We start from the raw sequence: 14134 nt of genomic DNA, 5'->3' as shown, positions 1-14134 counted from the left end.
AGATCACGATCTAAACGTTTCTCAGTCTCTCACTCCAATCTCAGACACGCTGGCGGCCAGTTGCTCTGCTCCACTCTTTTTTTTTTCTCCGCGACTTTATGACTGCTGTAAAAATTGCGCGACACAACAAATCGATAATGAAATTCGTTGCCAACACTTTTGCTAATCGGTTTTTATCAATTTTATTGATTCGTTGTTGCAGCCCTAGTTGTCAGATAACCATTAAGTCCCTAATTTACGACGTGCGCTGCAGGATGGACACCACTCTGTAATACTGGTCTACATTGGGATGAGATCCTTGTAGGTGCATTCTGATTGGAGCCCTGAACTGAAGTTAGCATGATGCTTTGCTACATGCAGCATGACTAATTGGTCAGTTTATCTTTTATTTTGTCTCTGATCCCCACTCAAATTTAGTCAGCTGTCTCACTTTTAGTTTGTTAGCTACCGCTAGTGGTTTCCTAGCGAGCTAAATTAACTCCTAATTGGCAGGAAGAGTGTTTTGTTTTTCAGATAAGTGCACGACTCTGGCGTTGGGTCTCCATCAAGCTTCCTGTTTCAGCCGCGGCTACGCTGCAGCTTCTTCTAGAAGTAGAGAAGTAGCCTTTATTACGTTAGCACTATTGGAAGATAATCAGGCGTGACATCAACATCAAAGTCGAACATACAACTGTGAAAAGGTTTCTGAGGGCTCTCACATGAACTGCTAAGCGCATATTAATTCAAAAGTGACTGAAAAAGCAAACAAAAATGTACGACTAATGTGAGCCAAAGCCTGTTTGTTCAAGGTAATTAAAGCTGGATTTAATGTCTTTAGAGCCGTATCCATCTCAACATGACCTCTTCAGTGACATATCCACCCACGTGATGTAATGTGGGTGCAAAAATGGCCGTGCATTTTGGGCCACGCATTGTGGGCCACGTCTGATTGGGTGACATTGTTTGGGTCAGCTGCACTCAGGCGACAATAAATCAGCTGTGCTGAGAGGAAACATCTTCTGGACTAACGGCAGCGCTTTGTCATGGTGTAACAGGGCGGCTCCAAGGGCGGCGGGGATGTACATTAACGTGTCGGCGACTCGTCCGTCTCCATAAACCATTCAGATTAATGTGAAGTCCATTTTCTCCTCAGTTTGTCCGAACAAAATGTGCTTTCCAATTATCCAGTCGGCCTCGTGGAATATCAATGAGCGCGTTCATTTTAATCTACTTTGAGTTCCTGCCTCAGTTGAGCTGGATGACACATGCTAATGAGAAGGTCCCTTTTTGTTTTGACCTTTGCTGGGTTTTTTTCTTCCCATCTATAAAGCTGCTCGGCGGTCCTCTCTGAGGGCCGCGCAGCAGCGTCTGTCTGATCAGGCCACGCGGCGGCAGCCATTTTGAGCACGGAGTGCACTCTGTACATGTAAGATAAGCTGCGATAAAAAGTGCACATCATGAACCACAAATCAAAATGGACCCTCAGCGGAGTCGGGAGGGTGGACGCATTTAGTCCTCTCTGTCATTTCAAAGGAGACTCGTCCCCAAACTGTTGTGACAGCCGGCTCTATCTTCCACTCCATCACAGGCTCCTGCCAATATTCCTTCCTCCCAACACACACACCTCCTCTTCTTCTTCTTCTTCTTCCTCATCCTCCTCCTCCTCCTCCTCCTCCTCCTCCGCCGCCCAGCCTCAGATACACGCTTGTAAGACAGGAGACTTCAAGAGCTGTCAAGTACTCGGTCTGCATGCATTCAAAGGAATCGTGATCTCGTCTCTGCATCTTTCCTCACACGCACTGCTGAATTTCAATGAGAAGGCCCACCCGCCTGACAAACTGGAGGGACGGGCTGAGAATCACCAGCTAAAGTTCACCTCTGACCTTTGCAACCTGTGGAAACCTTAAGTACCTGCAGCGTGGTCATTATACAAACTAGAAGCCAAATAACAGGAAGCCATGCTAAGCTCCAATGAATTCCCTAATCACAACACTGCACTGTATTAATCTGATTGTAATAAGTCAATAAACGCAGTGCACCGTGCCATAACCAGTATTTGTCTGGTGTAGTGTTATGGTCCGTGTTTTAAAGGGAAAGAAGGACTCTGTGTTCTCAGCTGTGTTTGCATGTTATCGATGATGGGCAGCAGCGTTTTAGTACCTTTTCTTTCCCGTCTGGTTTCAACTGCACACGCAGAACAACGGGGCACATGAAGGTCCTGAACAGGCGCTCATATAATGGACTTATCAATAACTAGATATGTGTGAAATTCTCATCAAAGTATGGCATGTCATGTGAGTAAAGTCCACATTAGGCATGTGACTTTCAGACAAGTTGCATGTAATATCAAATGATAGATCAAAGTGTTGTGAATACCATAATTAGAAGATGTATCCAGTATGAGCGGCAGGCTTGTCCCAAGAGAGACCATTCATAAAGAGATGCTAATGTTAGCATGCTTGTTATAAACTAGTTGAGGTTAAGAGGGTGAGCATGAAGCATTTCATGGGTTTCTAAAAATTCTATTGGTTATTTTTTCTATTTTTTACCTCTCTGTAAATGCAGTTTATGCAAGTATAACCCCAAAAACAACGTAGCGCAACAACGTAGCGCAACAACGTAGCGCAACAACGTAGCGCAACAACGTAGCGCAACAACGTAACGCAACAACGTAACGCAACAACGTAGCGCAACAACATAGCGCAACAACGTAACGCAACAACGTAGCGCAACAACGTAACGCAACAACGTAACGCAACAACGTAACGCAACAACGTAGCGCAACAACGTAACGCAACAACGTAGCGCAACAACATAGCGCAACAACGTAACGACGTAGAGTAACGACGTAGCGTAACGACGTAGCGTAACGACGTAGCGTAACGACGTAGCGTAACGACGTAGCGTAACAACGTAGCGTAACGACGTAGCGTAACGACGTAGCGTAACGACGTAGCGCAACGACGTAGCGTAACGACGTAGCGTAACGACGTAGCGTAACGACGTAGCGTAACAATGTTATTCTCGCGGTGCATCAAAGTGTCGCTCTGAAAAGACAAAGCTAATCGATAAAAGCTCCCGACTGGTTGGAGATCTGTGGCGTCAGTGTTCAGCCTGCGTTCCCAAAGGGGTTGATCACATTCACATGCTGTCTGCATCGAGTCGTCCTCATCTACACGATACGTAGCGGAGGACCTGCAGGAGAATTGCAAAACCATCATGAAATTCTTCCTGGTTCATCAAAATTGGGGAGGAACCTGCAGATGTTACTGTCACCTTGAAATGACCAAAGAGTTCCAAAGAAATGAGAAACCCAGAAGCCGGACAGAGATGGGGATTATTTTTTCCAGGGGTGAAAACTAGGATTAGGGATATGTCTAATTACTGCTTTTCGGCTTTTTCCGGAAGCGCAACTCCAGTGAGAGCGCTGCAAACGCGGTAGATATTGATCCAATCTGCACACATTAAAGATAGAGAGGCTCCTTTTGGCTCCTAGAACCAACCGGCTATTGTTTCAGAGGATATTTATTTTCCCTTTCTCTTTGCTTTCAGCTCGGTTTCTGTCTCTTGTGTCGATCGATAGCACTCCGGCTTCAAGCCCACCAACCAGCAGCGCTGCTGTCCCACGCCGTCCTCCTCTCCATCTGTCTGCACGGATCCCCAAAAGCCCCGGAGGCCCTGAAGGCCCCTCGGCGTCCCACCCGGAGCCAGACGTGGTCCGACATCAATCGATACCTCTGTAAAGCGGGTTTCTCAGAACGGATCGGAGCCGAGTGACATTTCTGAGAAAAGCTCTGGGAATAAAATGAGCAACTCTGATTGGAAATGTTTTTTGTTTTTTTATAAAAGACTGTCGGTTTGTTTTGCATGTTTTTGCTCGTTATTGTATTTATGTATTGTGTGTATGTTATGTATTTTTACATCAATATCGTTAGTTATTGTTATCGTTATCGTTATCGTCAGCAGTTTTCCACTAAATGAGACCATCTACTGAAGCCGTGTTGTAGTAGTTCCTGCTCATTTTAGTCCTGGGACTAAAAGGTTCCTTCATATTTCCACAACGGTCTAACGATCTGGGAACATTAGACAAATTATTCCGCCGTCTCTTTGCAACGACATTTAGCTCCGATGCTCGTTGGACGTAATGAACGAGAGGCAGAGGAACCAGAGCAGATCAACTGTTGAGTGGTTGATGCTTATCTATTTGCAACTTTTGCACCACTCGATTTATATTAAATAAATCAAGAAGCCGATAACGCACTTTGAATGTTAACAGACCGAGATAATTAATCTATGCTAGCGCGTGTCCTTGTTTTTATGAACGCCGTGCGTATTTGAACCCAGAGAGTTCCTGTGCTTTCAGAAAGTACTCCCCCCCCCCAGACCTTTTTTTGGGGGTAAAATGTTCGTCGAGAAAGTTCCTGCGGTCAAAAAAGTGGGCTGAAGATACGTATGTATCTTAAGGATGAGCTTTATTTTTTAAACGATGAACTCTCATGCTTATAGGGAATCTGTGTTGCTCACGAAAATAACAAAATCATATTGTGTTTCTTTCTGCATGGCAACACCAGTCTGGTGGTCTTGTTTATGATATTATAAGTGTTTGTTTGAGTCGTATGTTTAGGTGAATCACAGACTCCTGCCTCTGAGCCAGGGTCATAACTCCTGACTGCTTTCTGGGGACCTTTTCTCTGAAGTTTATGATCCGCTTTACCGGCTAAGTCGCGGTGCCAGAAAAAAACACGAACATTAAGCACCGGATTCGCCTTTAATATCGTTCCATAAATCTGCCGCATGAAAGCAGGGGAAGATTCCCTCTCAGAGTTCCCAGTAGGCCCAAAGTCCACTCTCACAGAGACGGGGTTAGCGGTCAGTTACTCGGTCTCACAATGATTTTTTTACCTTTTACCAGCTCAGTCGTATAAACAGTGAACTAAAAGAGAATCCACATCTTTTGCTGCATCCCCTCCTTATTTTGTACTTTCTTACAGGAAACAATCATGAAAACTTCCTGCCAAAGTGTCTCTCCTGGAGGAACAACGGGTCAACCAAAATGTCTGATAAACGAACCGCACACGAGTCATGTGACCTGTTTACGATCTACTTCCTGCTTTCCACCATAGTGTCAAACTGAGAGCACGAGTACAAAACAACGCCTGAGGTCTGAGAACACGACAAACGTATCTGGTGCAGACGCAGACGCCCGCCCGGCCTCGCTCTTCCTCCGTTTGTCTGGCCGAGCTAGGGCTGAACCGGCCCTCCAAATGACCCCGTGACCCCGTGTCACCGGCGCGTCGGCAGCCAGCGGAGAGAAATTGGACGTGGCGGGCGTCCGCTGTCCCCAGCCACAACAGTGGAGAGAGAGAGAGAGGAAGAGGGAGAGAGAGAGAGAAACAGAGACAGACAGAGAGAGAGAGCCCTGCAGTCAGCGGCATTGGGCTTCAGACCAGACGAGGAGACAAAGTCGACTCTAAACTCCAGATAACCCCAAAAAGAAGAGCCGCGGGGCGGAGAGAGCCGAGACACAGCATCACATCATCCCAGCATGCAGCTGACTGGACGGCTAGACGGCCTCTGATTGGTCGATCTGCTAGAGCTTGTTGTGGGTTTATGTTTAAGCCGCAATTAATTTATAGCGACGATAATTCCGATTACATTTATTCAGGATTTTGAACTGAATGGATTAAACACAAGTTTTAATATTTTGTATTAAATGGAATTAATTGTTATTAAATGTATTTCAAATGAAATTACATTAAATTAAAGGTATTCATTGGGCGGCTGTAGCTCAGGGGGATGAGCGTTTGTCCCGCAACCACAAGGTAGTTGGCTCAATCCCCAGTCCCCCCATAGCTCACATGCCGAAGTGTCCCTGAGAGAGACACCCTGTCCCCTGGGGCCCCCACAGGGCTGCTGACTGCCCCCCATCCAGGGCCAAATGCAGAGAAAGTGTCCTGTGACCCTGGTCTGTGAAAGGTGCTGTACAAATAAAGCTTACTTGTATACAATATTTATAGTATACTACATCATAATATCCCAAAAAATATAATAATACCAGAATTCATTTTAATTATGTTATTGGAAACTTTGGGATAGTGAAATATGATATTAAAACTAATACAACAGAAATAGTGTGTATGATTTAATCACTTAATTAAAACTTGAAGACTCGAAAACTCTACAAATTAATATTTTAAATTAAATATGTTGTAATAATAATATGTATGTTTTATATTTATTTTAAATAATTCAAACTGTTTAATTATTAAGTATACAAAAGAAAAAATATATTTATTTAAGAAAATATATTATTTTAAAAACATAAATAAAAAAAAATTGACTCATTTTAATCTCGAAAAGACAAATAATATATTATATTAGTATATTAGTAAAATATAAAGTTCTGCTGCAGGTATCAGGCATAGTCAAATATTGAATTACTCGTAGAACAATACATTGAAGGTTGAACGACAGAACCGAGTTGGAGAATAAAACCGTACATGCAGATAACTACACAGCCTCGTGTTGGCCCTCGATCGCGTCTCGCAGTTGAGGACAAAAAAACTAAAAACAGTGAGAATTATTCTTGTAATTTTCTTCCCGTCGCCACTTTCCCTCCCGTTGATGGGAGCTGACAGAACTGGGACTGGACCACAAGCGCGAAGAGGCCGCGAGATACCTTGGAGTCTAAACTCTGCTGTAGCGTCGCATTACTCCCAGACTCCTCAAAGAGTTACCAGAGGAGTGAAGACGGAGAGGAGGATGACGATGCTGAGCGATGCTGAAGGAGCATCGGCATATTCACTGTGACTGCGGAGGACAACGAAGTTGTTTGAGCACATTTATCAGCTGTCCATTGTTCTTGTTATGCATCTAAGTGTCCTCCAGTTTGAACCCAAACACGGTATATTTGGTGTAGAATATTGGTCCATACGGAGCTTTATAGTGAGCTTCAGCTAGTCTGTCATTGGCCCCGCCCACAACTTCACTGCTCTGGTTCACTCTCAAGGCTCTCATAGCGCTGTGTTTGTGTTTTTTTCACCGCCTTAGTTTTTTTGGGCTGAGAGGGCGGAGCTAAGCACAACCGAACTCTGAATAAGACATTTATTAGGCGACCAAAATGTGAGGACTAACTTTCATGAAGTAGTACATTTGGTCAGATAATCCAGCTCATAGACTTCTATACAACCAGAAGAGTTGCCCCCTGGTGGTCAGTAGAGAAAATGCAGCTTTAACACATGAAGCGTAGACTTCAATACAACCAGAGGAGTCGCCCCATGGTGGTCAGGAGAGAGAATGCAGCTTTAACACATGAAGCATAGACTTCTATACAACCAGAGGAGTCGCCCCATGGTGGTCAGGAGAGAGAATGCAGCTTTAACACATGAAGCATAGACTTCTATACAACCAGAGGAGTCGCCCCCTGGTCGTCAGTAGAGAGAAGTAGAGTCATTGTCTGGAATGTTCATTCACAGTGTGAAATCATCTACAGTATACTCAGTTTACTCTTATGAAAATAAGTGTATCATTGTATGTATTATCTGTATTATTTGTATAGTCAGTGTTCATGGTTGCAGGTTTGTGCTGAAACAAGATGGCTGCTGCCCACCTCGCTGATAAAGGCGAATGCTCCACTGTGAACTTTAACTGAGGTGCACGCTGATCTATAACTCACACTGCATCGGGACATTCCTGCAGTTAATAATTGATTCTTGCATGCAATATCAGAAATGCCTCCAACTGAAGTCGTGTGAAATCACGAGACAGGAATGCCGAGAGAGGAGAGGTGGGGTTTCTTTGTTTTACGGTAAACAAGCCTGAAGCACGGAGTTATTATTTAACCACGCATGATGAAAATCTTCCTGTTTTTTTGCAAGTGCATGTGTTGATATAGCTTGAAAAAGCCTGAACAATGCTCCATATCTGTTCCTCTTTCGTTTACACCACAACAACAGGTTGAGAGAGAGAGAGAAATAGAGAGAGAGAGAGAGAGAGAGAGAGAGAGAGAGAGAGCGTTGTCTCTTTCGGTTCGAGCTGTAATTTCCCGAAAGACGAGGCGCGATGTGACAGACGGCGCTCGTGGTGGAAGAGCTGCCGAGGACGAGGACGTGTTGCACCACCGCCGAACCTGAGGGGGCGGGGACACGGGGGGGAGAACCACCTCCACCTCTACTTCCACTTCCACTTTCATGCACTTTTGCTGCAGAAACACATGGAGAACGGGTCAAAGACCAGTTTAGTGCTTACGTTGAAGCGATAGCTGTCGTCAGATCTCGCTCTCCAGATAAAAAGTCCTTTAACTAATTAATTAATTAAAGGAACACGCTCAGATTTTGCTAGCGCACCCACGTATCCACAAAATTAATTATTTGTTGATGCTTGAAAAGAAAAAAACTGAGGATAATTATGGATGTGAGTGTCATTAAAGCTGCATAAAATATATTTGCTGGGGCCAGTAGCATCAGAAAACCACTAAAAGTTGACATAAAATGTTATTCTCTCAACCACTGAGCGATGCCTACATTAACCATGAGGTAATAATAATATACATTTCGCACACCTTTTTACTTTTATACCGTTGTCATGTTTTCGAGGCAGTGTTATGTGCAATATTGAACGTGTCTTGGTTTGTCAGGGAGGGAAGTAACATAATCATCCGTAAACACTCTGACCTTACAACAAAATATATCAATGTCACAATATGAAATGACATGTAGTTTGTATCTCTACCTCCTGGTGTCTGGTTCAGATGTTATCTGAAGCGGTTTCTGCCGCGACCTGAACACACTGCTGGATGAACAGAGTTATATTTGTGGCGCTTGCATCATTGTTTTCAACGTCTTTCTTGACACAATGTCCCGGTGATCCTGGACGAATGCGAAACATACAGGATAGAGAAAGTCTCAATGAACAGTTTTTATTGGAAACAACTTCCACAAGATTCAGATAATTGTGGGAATGATAAGTCATATTTAAAGATGTTGAACCAAAAAATATAGGAGTTGGCTTTTGCAAAAATCCTGCCTATCATTTTCAACTGTAATCATTCAACTTCCCAAATAGAACCCAGAGGACACGACCTCCATGACGTACTCTGCTCTCTGCCACTCGTCCTGATGTCTATAAACGGACGACCATGTTGCTGGGAAATGAAAGTTCCTGACGTCTATAAAGAGCCTCCGTCTTCCTCGTAAACCCTTCTCGGCTCCGCTTCAGCACCAGAGAAACTCTCAGAAAGGACATTTAATACACGGTGTCACGCTTCCTTTGACATGAAATCGAAACGTCCCACTTCCTCACTCCGGGCAGGAATGAGGAAGTCTGGACCTCCGACCAGGGTTAAAAGAGTGAAGCAGCAACTTCTTCTGGTTTCCCTGCAGCTCTTCATAAAATAAACACTGAACATTCACATCTTCACCCTGCAGCGAGCTGCTCTATCAAACAACATGAATTTTTCAGGAGCAACAGCTGTTCCAGTGATACAGCTATAAAAGTATGAAGCTTCTTTTCATAATCGTGGGACTCTTTGTGTGACCGGACGAATAGAAACCCCTCACGGTGAATGTATTGGTTCTGCCTCTTTGCAGATGACTGAATGGTGGATGTGCTAGATGCAGTAGGAGAGACAACGTTGGTATTTGGCAGCCGGATCACCTCATCAGAGGTGTTTTGCATTCATGTGATCATCTCTGAGCTGTTTGTTCCCACAAAAGCTACATTCTAATTGGCAAAGAAATGCATAAATATTCTGGAGATAAAAAGCTTGTAGCATCTACAATACTGAAGGTACCGTTGATACCGCGGACGATAGAAGATCCTAATAATGCTTCATCGTGGACAACATATCCCTGTTGGAATCGGCAGTTAGCAGCTAGCTAGTAAGCAGCAGAGCTAGTTAGCAGCTCGTTAGCAACAGAGCTAGTTAACAGCTGGTGGGCTAATGGTGCTAACAGCTCACGTTAAAGGAAGTTGCATTGAGTAAGATTATGATGCTTTCAAGCTGTATTCAATATTAGAAGGTCAATTAGTGTAAAAAGATGATGATGGATACATCATTACGTTATCAGCATATAATCTTGTAAAATGTAGTTTTTGGTGTGAAACTTGAGGTGGATCAAAAGGAATTTATGATAAATTGGCAAAGAACAGTATGCAAAGGATAATAAGTGCATGTTTATACACTTTTTTTAACGTGGTATCAAATCAAATATCGAGAATCATGCTATTTCACTGCTTTTGTATCGACTGCTACATTTCTGGTGTTGTGGCAATAAAAAAACACAGCATACTCCTAGTCCCTCCGAACAAGATGAGCCTCACAAGTCTCTGTGTTCATGCCATAAACAAACACAATCACATAATTCATGCTGTCTGTGCACTCCGCTGCATACCCGCGAGGCAGGCAGCATCTGGCCGTCGCATCCCAAACCGCGCTGTGCTCTTCCTTCCAGCATTACACACAACACACAACCTGCTCCCAGAAAACCCGTCGCACAACACGACACACAGCACGCCATGGAGCGCTATTTCTGACCGCACGGCCTGACTTTGTCAACTCATTTAGTCTCTGTTTGAATCAAAGAGATCTTATTTTCTGTTCATAAAAGGACAAAACCTGCACCTGTTCTCCACCTTCCTGACGCGCGTGAAGGGAAGCAGCTAACGAGCCTCTTTGTGCTGCTAGCTAACGAGCCTCGTAGCGTTTAATTAAAATGGATGAAAGTGATCCTGTTGGTCACGTGACTCAATGGGCCTCGACAAAGAGAGTTTTATTTGTTGTATTTGATATCAGGGCACTGAGAGAACCACAAAGACAGACAAAGCTTCTCTCTCTCTCTCTCTCTCTCTCTCTCTCTCTCTCTCTCTCTCTCTCTCTCTCTCTCTCTCTCTCTGCACTGAAACAAACCCAGAACACCATTTGTATCCCGCATAAAAGTTAAAGTCAACATTGACTTGTTAACGTTAACCTCAATCTTTTTCTACCCCAAAGTAGTTATGTTGCCTAAACCTGACTTCCTGTTAAAACTGAGGTTTATTTTGAAAAGACGCTATGCCTTTAATAAGTGTATATCAACATGCCGTCTATGGAACATCAACTTTATATCAACCACCATCTTTTCCTAACCCTGACTAGGTAGTTAATTATTTATATGACTTCCTGTGAAGACTGAAGTTTATTTTGAAAAGATACTAGACACGCCCACGCTCACAGAATGGCTCCAACTAGTGGTAGAGACAGCTGCCTTTGAAAATATTTTTTTTCCCTGTGCTTTATTGTTGTTTGACAAACCTCATTTTTGTATTTGTGTTTAATGTTAATATATTGAAATGATTAAAAAATGTAAGTGACAAAAAAAAGAAAAGAAAAGATACTAGACACGAAACGAGCTGAGCAGCGTCTGAGTGTTCAGACAGTATGTCAAGTCTCTCCTCTCCGACCCACACACACAAACACACACCTTGAGCAGCGGCGGTAGTGGATGAGTCACCGTCATAACTTCTCGCTGTTTGTCTCCGTCCAGTAGGATGAATGAACCGACTGGACTCACGAGAGCCAATCAGCAACCAGACAGACAGGGCTCTCCACCATGGTCCCCACAATGCCACAGGGTACACCACTACGGTCCCCACAATGCCACGGGGCTCTCCACCACGGTCCCCACAATGCCACGGGGCTCTCCACCACAGTCCCCACAATGCCACAGGGCACACCACTACGGTCCCCACAATGCCACGGGGCTCTCCAACACGGTCCCCACAATGCCATAGGGCACACCACTACGGTCCCCACAATGCCACGGGGCTCTCCACCACGGTCCCCACAATGCCACGGGGCTCTCCACCACAGTCCCCACAATGCCACAGGGCACACCACTACGGTCCCCACAATGCCACGGGGCTCTCCAACACGGTCCCCACAATGCCATAGGGCACACCACTACGGTCCCCACAATGCCACGGGGCTCTCCACCACGGTCCCCACAATGCCACAGGCTTCTTCGTAATACATACAAAATGTACCTAAGCATGTGCTCAATATTTAGAAAGGCTCCTTCTGACTTACCAGCGTACACCAGCATAATGATATATATAGATATATATTGATGAAACATGAAAGCAGCATTTCCATGTATTCGTTGGTCAAAGAGAAGCAAATCTGAAACCCTAAAACGAGACATGAAACTCTAAAAATGAATTATTCCTCAAGTTTAGTATATAAAACGTCTTTCTGCACGGCAACAGCATGCAGCATCAAGCGTTCAGCAGTAATGCATTAACTCACAGAATCAGTAAATGTACAATTTCCTCAAAAAAAAATCTGCAGATGAACAGAAAGTCTGCAGATTATTGAATATTAAGTTAGAGCTGGAAGTAATGACACTTTATTATTATTAATGATTGATCTGTCGGCTCTTTGAGTTATCGATCGGTCGTTTAGTCTATAAAAGGACAGACAATAGTGAAAAAGTATTCAGTTTACAAATTAGAACGCAGAGAAAATCAGTAAATTCAGGATTTTCTAAATTATTTATCCTTAATATGAATTCATATTTATTTTATTTTCATCAACTAATCAATTAATTGACATATTGAATTATTTCAGCACTAAACAGCATCACTGGAGTGTGAACATGGTCTTGTCTTGGTACACACACACACACACACACACACACACACACACACACACACACACACACACACACAACCCCACCGACACAAAAAGCATTTTATTTCCATAATCAATTTTTTTCTTCTTTCTCGAATTAAAACCCCACCATCCTCCTCCTCCTCCTACTCCTCCTACTCATCCTCCTCCTCCTCTCCATCCTATTGACAGGCAAGGTGGCATCTCTCTCCCATCCACACCCTACTCCCAGTGCGCATGCGTGCCGCAGCAAACAAAGAACCGAGGCTTCCGACCGACGGAGGAGTAATAAAGTTTGAATAAAACCTCTTGCAGCAGCGGGGTGAGAGGGTGAATGTAATGCACGTGCACGTGGACGAGGGGGGTTATTCAAGTACACCCCAGCTCTTCATCACCCTCCTCATCCTCCTCCTCCTCCTCTTCCTCTTCCTCCCACACACGCTCCCCATCCTCCACCCTCTTCTTCTTCTTCTTCTTCTTCTTCTTCTTCTTCTTCTTCTTCTTCTTCTTCTTCTTCTTCTTCTTCTCGGTGCAATAAAACGGAAATATGTGATCAATAATTCATGTAAATCGTGACATAATCCGGTTGGAGACGCAGAACGTGTGTGTGGACGCGCGTGCGTGTGCGTGAGCCGTGTTGCACGCGGCCGAGCGGCGCAGACAAAGAGGAGGAGACAGAGGGCTCTCCTCCTGTCTACTGCTGTATATTATATCATATTATATAATATTATGTTATATTATAGTACTACACAAATTCGGGTGTATCATAAATGATAAAGAGTGCGCGGTGCGCGTGAGAGGACGCGCGCGCCACGGGCAGTCGAACCTTTTTTTACCTCAATAAAAGTGAGAAAGGGAATAAATGTGCGCGTGAGGGTGAATGGAGCGCGTGCGCGTTCCTTCAGACGGTACACACCCCTTTTCAAGCTCGTGCACATTTTTTTTCCTCGCCTGTTACAGAACAGAAGAAGAAAAAGAAGAATAGAAGAAGAATGGATTTCTGTAATTGTAAAATGTTCCAGTTGAGTTTAAACTCCACTCCTGTTTCTGCTCGCGGACCTTTAGGCTCACGTGACGGCGGAGGAAAGAAAAGGAAAAAAGGGATGCAAAATACATCAAATACAATGAAATATCGACCAAAAAGCCTCCAAAGCGCTTTTTTGTCTTATTATTTTAGTACTAATGCAGCAAACAGCCCCGCGCGCGCCTCTTACCGTGCGCGTGGTTCCGCGGCTCCTGTGCGCTCCTCTGGTCTGTAGCGGCGGATGAGCTCTCTCTCTGCGGCTTCTCCTGCGCGCCCAGCGGCTTGTGCTGCTCACTGTGCGCGGCGCAGGCTTTGGCGATCCTCGCGTGCACGCGCGCGGGTTGTGCACGCACGCACGCACGCGAGCGCCACAGATGCACAATTGCAAATTGTTTGTTTCTCTATCGAGGGGAGACTGTTTTAGTGAGATTTTTTTGTTGTATTATGTTTTATTTAATGCGTCTTAAAGGTCAGTATGAGTGAAA

General features: G+C 44.4%; 1 protein-coding gene across 1 annotated transcript in view; it reads right to left on the bottom strand.

Annotated features, from left to right (window-relative positions):
• Positions 1–13928, bottom strand: part of basp1 (brain abundant, membrane attached signal protein 1) — a 34970-nt gene extending 21042 nt beyond the window's left edge. Inside the window, exon 1 of the mRNA XM_079234510.1 lies at positions 13840–13928. The gene's annotated coding sequence lies outside the window, so the exon portion shown is untranslated. The remainder of the gene's footprint in view (positions 1–13839) is intronic.
• Positions 13929–14134: the final 206 nt, after the last annotated feature.

This window comes from Taurulus bubalis (assembly GCF_910589615.1).
Source record: "Taurulus bubalis genome assembly, chromosome: 1".
In the NCBI taxonomy this organism is placed as follows: Eukaryota; Metazoa; Chordata; class Actinopteri; order Perciformes; family Cottidae; genus Taurulus; species Taurulus bubalis.
Note: the sequence above shows the minus strand (reverse complement) of the source record. Positions and strands in the feature narration are given on the sequence as shown.